This window comes from Neopsephotus bourkii, unplaced genomic scaffold, assembly GCF_033783945.1.
Source record: "Neopsephotus bourkii isolate Nb327-2 ecotype Australia unplaced genomic scaffold, CSIRO-AGI_Nbou_v1 NB_845, whole genome shotgun sequence".
Taxonomy (NCBI): domain Eukaryota; kingdom Metazoa; phylum Chordata; class Aves; order Psittaciformes; family Psittacidae; genus Neopsephotus; species Neopsephotus bourkii.
The window spans coordinates 879,956-886,087 of NW_026901341.1; positions in this window are offsets into that span (position 1 = coordinate 879,956).

The window sequence follows — 6,132 nt, forward strand, 5'->3', positions numbered from 1 at the left end:
TATAATCGTGCACATGCCAGGGAAGGAGTGATCTGTCAGTAAGGTACTGCTTGGCACAGCCAAGAAATAAAGAAATAAAATGCAAATTGACTTATTTTATGCATTTCAGGGGAAAAAGGGCTGCTTGGACACACTGGGGTTGGTCCTCTGGTTGGTTTTGCAGCATTGCAGGACTAGGAGTTGGCTGAAGAGCACCATTCCCTCAATGGGACAAACGCCATCATGCTGCTGCACATGGGCTTGTGAACATGGCTTCATTTTCCTTCAGAAACTTGGTGTTTGGGTAACCATGCAAAAAAATTATAAATACTAAAAATGTGCTGATTTGTTAAAAAAAAGGTCACCTCTCTGGATGGGACATTTGGTGGGAAGCCAGTTGGTAGCGCAGCTCTGTAATTTCCCATCCTGGATGAGCGCTGAGGTTTGTGCTTCTTGCTCCTGCACCCCTGGAGCGGGTCTGCTGGGATGGAGGAAGAAGCTATAGCCATCAAGTGTGGACTCAGGGCAAGGAGGTTGCTGCCTCCTCTGCTCCTCCCCATCCTGATACTTGAAGGGATTGTGACATCTCTGTTTTGCTTCCCTGTTGCATCTGTCTCACCAGCATGGAAATACCAACAGCCCAGTCCTGGTGCCTCTTCAACAGAGCCTCCTCACCTCGTGGCTTCACCTGCAACCCCAAAGCAGGATGTTTTGATGTTAGCATCCCCAGACACCCTCAGTGGGGAAGCTAGGGATCATTGGTGGGACCCCCTGTGAGGCATTTTCCACCTGGGATCTGTAAGCGGGCACACAGATGTACAACCACAGCCACCTTGTCTGAGCTAGGTCCTGGGTCCAGCCTTGAGCACACAGGGAAAAACAGGGAAGGCTCTCGCCCTGCCATGGCTGTAACAAGCTGTTTTCCTCCCATCCCCCCAGTGCTTGGCTTTCAGCCCTGAAAGGAAGAGCACCATGCCAGGAATTAATACGGCCGTGTCCAATGGGGTGAGCTGACACCTGATTTGCCCTTAATTACAGTGGTGGGAATAGACCTGGGGCAAATGTGACGCGGTGATGAATGGGTGGTGGTGAGGACCAGACACATCTGTCATTTGCCATACAGGCTTGTCCTTGTTTCCTATGAAAAGTCAGAAGAAAGTCTTCCAGTGTGTGGAGAAGCAGCTCATGGGACAGGACATATAGAAACCCTGCCTTCTCCTCTGCCACACCAACATCTCCAGACAGAAAGGGCTTCATTATTCCAAACAAAGCTCCCTCACAAGCTTTGCATCAGGAGTTACGTGCATGCTGTTTGCATGCCAACGTGCCATAAGGCACAAGGTGATGCTGAATTACTGCAAGAAGGGTGTAAAAATAGACGCTGAATTATTCCAGTCTATTTGTGGACAAAATAACCCCCATTACCTTATGACTCCTGAGCAGCTCCAGCCATTCCCATTGCCACTAAATCCCTTCAAAACCAGGAGACCCTGCCCTTGCTGCCTGTGTTGTGTGCTGGTTTGCTGCTTCACAAAAATGCTGTCCCAGAGTGCCCTGAGTGTCAATGCCCAAAACCTCCAGAAAGACCCTGCCAATACTAACAGGAGATTTTTGGGTGCAGCCAGGCTTGTTTCTGATCCAGTAGCTTTCATCTGTTACCACAAAGGTGTGCTGTGTGTCCTGGCTTTAAACATGTATGAGAAAGAGAGAGAGAAAGATGAAGAACTTAAATTTAAAACATTATTTTATTTTTAATAGAAAATGAAAAGGAAAAGCCCCCACAATGATCAGCTAAAGCGCCTCAACAGTTTTCCCAAGATGCTCAGCCCTGCTCACAGGTATCCCCATCCATATGGGTATCTCCATCCATATGGTATCCCCATCCATACCATGCTCACACAGCCCTTGCTCAGCTCCACCTGCTTCCCTGCTGGAGAAGCCTTACACTGCTGGCCATAGATAATGGCTTTTTGTGCCTTTTTAACCACTTGGGAAAGATTATGGAAGGATGTAGTCACAGGTCCCAGCACCCTGTGTTGGAGTCCTGGGGTATTGCAGGAGCCCAAGAAGTGTGTTTTATAATGATGTGATTTTAAAGCTGTGAACTGTTTGGGCTATTATATTTGTAATACAATGCTTCACATCCTCCCAGGCTTGTGTTTTAACTCTCTGCTCCCCAGCCAGCAGAGGCGGTCTGAAGGAGCAACTGGAGTGGGACCAATGGTGCTTGCTGATGAGCCTCTTCTTGCTTATGGGTTTACATACGGTATTCTCACACTGTGAATGGGTGCTGGCCACAGGAAACGAGTCCGAGGGCACCCTGGGAATCTGTCAGGAGGTGTTTGCCTCACTGGACAGGCAGGAGGTGGTGGAGCTCAGGCAGGGAGTGCCCCATGCGCCTCAGCCAAGGGGGCCGGGAGGTGGATTCACAGCCACTCACTGCCCCTTCCTGCCAAAAACCTGATGTAAAAGACCCCAAACTAACCAAACCCTAAATATATATTCATATATTAATATACTAATACATTGCTATATATAATTACATGTATTCTATGTACATCACAGGTATAGATATTAAATATGTATTTATATATACACATTTATATTATACATATATTTAAAGAATATACAAAAATATACAAAATATATTGGACTATATAGAATTATATATAGTAATATATACACAGTAATACATATTTATATGATAAATATAAATATATACGTTTATACAAAAATATACACACACACACAAAAAAAAAACCTTGAGGATCCATGTGTGTAAAATGTTTGCTTTGCTGGACACCCAGATGCATCTCCTGAGATTATGTGTATATAGTACAAATAGACAACTGTAATTAATTGGATTATCTATGCATGTTTATATTAGAGATAAATATGTAAATATATATTTATATAACATAGAAAATATATCATACATATAATATATAGTTATGTATTTTTAAATATACACACATACCCATGGATATTAAAGGGTGCTTTACTAAGTGCAAGAACTGGGGGCCACAAAACTGCGAGTAGACCATTTCAGAAGAAGGGCAAACCTATGAAATTAGGAAATATACTAAATTTTGCAACTTTCACCCCTATTTTCTTAGTCTCAGGTGCACACAAGGGCCTGTCAAGGCAGCCAAGATACTCTCCTGGCAGAGCCAAGCCCTCGGGCTATTCCAACTCTCCCCTTATATCGTAAATTGTTCTGGTCTTGTTCAACATCTTCATCGCTGACATGGACAGTGGGATTGAGTGCGCCCTCAGCAAGTTTGCCGATGACACCAAGCTGTGTGGTTCGGTTGATACGCTGGAGGGAAGGAATGCCATCCAGAGGGACCTTGACACGCTTGTGAGGTGGGCTGATGCCAACCTCATGAAGTTTAACCATGCCAAGTGCAAGGTCCTACACCTGGGTCGGAGCAATCCCAGACACAGCTACAGGCTGGGCAGAGAAGAGATTCAGAGCAGCCCTGCGGAGAAGGACTTGGGGGTGCTGGTTGATGAGAAAATGAACGTGAGCCGGCTTCAGTGTGCGCTTGCAGCCCAGAAAGCCAACCATATCCTGGGCTGGATCAAAAGGAGAGTGACCAGCAGGTCAAAGGAGGTGATCCTGCCCCTCTACTCTTGTGAGACCTCACTTGGAGTATTGTGTGCAGTTCTGGTGTCCTCAACATAAAAAGGACATGGATCTGTTGGAACAAGTCCAGAGGAGGCCACGAGGATTATCAGGGGACTGGAGCACCTCCCATATGAAGATAGGGTAAGAAAGTTGGGGCTGTTCAGCCTGGAGAAGAGAAGGGGCCTATAGGGATGCTGGGGAGGGACTCTTCATTAGGGACTGTAGTGATAGGACAAGGGGCAATGGGTTAAAACTTAAAAAGGGGAAGTTTAGATTGGATATAAGGAATAAGTTCTTTACTGTAAGGGTGGTGAGGCACTGGAATAGGCTGCCCAGGGAGGCTGTGAATGCTGCATCCCTGGCAGTGTTCAAGGCCAGGTTGGACGAGGCCTTGGGTGATATGGTTTAGAGCAAGGTGTCCCTGCCCATGGCAGGGGGGTTGGAACTTGATGATCTTAAGGTCCTTTCCAACCCTAACTATTCTATGATTCTATGAAATTAGGCTCAAGCCCCTGCTCTGAAACGGCCTTACTGGGGGTCCTGGGGAGAAGAGCTTGGGCATGATGGGGAAAGGGTCTCCCCCTGCCTGCTTGCTGGAGCTGGGGATGCAGGGAACAAAGAAACCCGAGACATGGCCATTCAGCTTAAAGGAGAAATGGCTGTAAAGCATTTGGTTGCTACTGATCTGATTTGGAGAACCAAAAACCAAACTTTTTTCTATTATCCTCTGTCTTCACACCTTGGCCTTTTCTCAAGCACCTCCTGCCCATGTTTCCCTGGCATTTGCTCTGTCTTTTCTCCCATAAACACCGATTTCCACTGTCTGCTGATCCTGCTCAGCTCAGGTGAGTCAGTTAATTCACAATAAATGAAGTGGCTTAAAACCAGACAGAGGATAGAGGGAAAATAAATGTCCCTATTGGGAAACTCAATAGGGAGAGATAAGGAAGAAATAAAAGAGAGGGAGATGAAGGGAAAAAGCCAGAATGGCTTTTTTACCTCTCATGGCACCACCCATTTTCCTAGCAGAAATGAGCCCATCCAAGAGCCAAAACCTGAGCGGCAGGATGGGACCAGCTCTTCTGGCAGCATCTTGCGTTGGTGTCAGCTTCTCGGTTGATGAAACCAAAGGAAATCACTATTGCATTTATTTTATATATGAGGTGCATTTACAAAGCATTTTACTTATGAGGCACAAGAAACCAGGTGGTTGGTTTGTGTTTGGTGCCTTTCTCCCGTTGCTGCCGTTACATTAGTGACATGTTCCAGCCTGATGTTCCTGGAGGATGCTGAACCCCTGGGTGAGACGGTGACATCAGGCACAGGGGGAGCAAAAGCTTAATACAGCCCATTTCACCTCCTGTTATTGTCATTTCTACGGCTGCTTAACCCAGAATGTCAGTGAAAATGAATGGGCTGCCAGCATGTCGCTCCCTGTGCATGCCACATTGGAGTGCTTGGGAGCAGTGACATCGGGAGGCTGTACGCATCTGCTTGCATGTGTCCTTAAGAAAAGCCTCTCTCATTTTATCTAGCTCTTGGGCAATGAGTTTAGTAAAAATAAGGCCATGGAACCATGCTGCACAGCCCAAGTGACAAGTGACCTGACCAACACCATCGTTGCTCACTCTTGATTTCTGCCTTACTTCCATAAAACTCGGTGAAGGAAGGAGGGCTTTTTCTGGTTCCACCACCCTGAGACAGGTTACTGGCACTAGTTCTATTGCAGGCAGATTAGAAGTTATCCCTCTTTATTACCCTGTAAGTTATGTCTGTAATTATCTTGTAAAAGGATGACTGTAAAAGAGTTGTTGCAGTGCTACTTGGAGATTTTCTAGCTTGCATTTTTGGCTTGCAGGTCCTGGTTGTGGAGCTGCTCATTCATTTAAGGTAACAACAAGTTCCCAGCATTGTCTGGAAAGAAGGATCAAGACTTTGCTGAAGTCCTGGATTGAATCAAGGACTTTTCCTGCGGTACATCTAGGGCAGAAGAGGAGCATCTTCCTTGATGGGAGGCATGCAGTGAGCTGCTGAATGCATCTGACAGTGCAAAGTGCAAAGCGATGCTCCCAGGTCAAGTGAATATAAAATTCATTCAGTACTTTTAAGTCTCTGCATTTTTTTTTTTCTTTAAAGCTGAAAGAAACAGGCATATCCAGATGGGATCCATCATCCCAAAACAGACTGCCTCAGCCTTCTCTTTTCCAGGCTGAACAACCCCAGCTCTCTCAGCCTGTCTTCACAGGAGAGGTGCTCCAGTCCCCTGATCATCTTCATAGCCTCTTCTGGACTTGCTTCAGCAGGTCCATGTCCTTCCAGTGTTGAGGGCCCCAGAGCCAAATGCAGTACTGCAGGTGGGGTTTCATGTCAGCAGAGTAGAAGGGGAGAATCACTTCCACAATGTAAGTCCATGTAGAGCTGGCAGGTGGGAAGGAGCACCCCTGCATCCCCCAAAACACAGCAGAGCTGACCCACACCACCAGCAAAGGTGGGCTTGGACCAGGGTGTTGGGATGCAGAGGA